The sequence below is a fragment of the Chinchilla lanigera genome, unplaced genomic scaffold (assembly GCF_000276665.1).
Source record: "Chinchilla lanigera isolate Chin_1 unplaced genomic scaffold, ChiLan1.0 scaffold00050, whole genome shotgun sequence".
NCBI lineage: Eukaryota > Metazoa > Chordata > Mammalia > Rodentia > Chinchillidae > Chinchilla > Chinchilla lanigera.
In genome coordinates this window covers 5,787,355-5,787,988 of record NW_004955451.1, presented here as the reverse complement: position 1 = coordinate 5,787,988, position 634 = coordinate 5,787,355, and the positions used below count along the sequence as shown (strand labels likewise).

The window sequence follows — 634 nt, the reverse complement described above, 5'->3', positions numbered from 1 at the left end:
ATCTTAAGATTCAGAACAGGGCTGATCAGCCAGAACTCCACCCTGTCCAATTGTCTGGAGGAAATTTGTTTCCTCAAGTTCCTGGTGGAGGCAGTAACTCAAGGTCACTCTTTTCTAGGAATCACTGCAAATCTCCAGCCCATTTAGAGGAAAGTGGCTCACTTTGATAACAAAGTTAGACAAGAAAGATGCCTTTGAGAGGCAGCAGGCACTCCCGGTATGCACTTATTATTGAGCAATTACTAACGGGCACCCAGTGCATTACAGTGTAATGACGGCTGGCCTCTCCGCCTGGCCCAGGGGCCAGTTCCAAGCAAAGACCCTGAAAATGGACCCCTTCAGACCGCCAAGGGCAGAAGCTACGAACTGGCCCAGAGGTCGCCACGCAGAAGACCCAGAGTCCGACCAGCTGTAACGCCGCACCCTGACTCCCCTCCCGCGGGCCCGCCGAGATTACAGCTCTTCTCGCGAGAGCACGGGCCGGGCCAGCTCCCGGCGGGGAAGGGACGTTGACTCCAGCCCGCGCCCCCTCCCGCGCAGCTGAGAGAGGTACGGAGGGAGCGGCGGCGGCGCGCACGCGCAGGTGAGCGAGCGAGTGGGAGGGCGCGGGGGCACGAGGGCGAGGGGCGGGGCC

At 60.1% G+C, this 634-nt stretch overlaps 1 protein-coding gene across 1 annotated transcript in view; it reads left to right on the top strand.

Annotated features, from left to right (window-relative positions):
- The first annotated feature begins 371 nt into the window (after nt 1-371).
- Nucleotides 372-634, top strand: part of Akap1 (A kinase (PRKA) anchor protein 1) — a 30,970-nt gene continuing 30,707 nt past the window's right edge. Inside the window, exon 1 of the mRNA XM_013519402.1 lies at nt 372-583. The gene's annotated coding sequence lies outside the window, so the exon portion shown is untranslated. The remainder of the gene's footprint in view (nt 584-634) is intronic.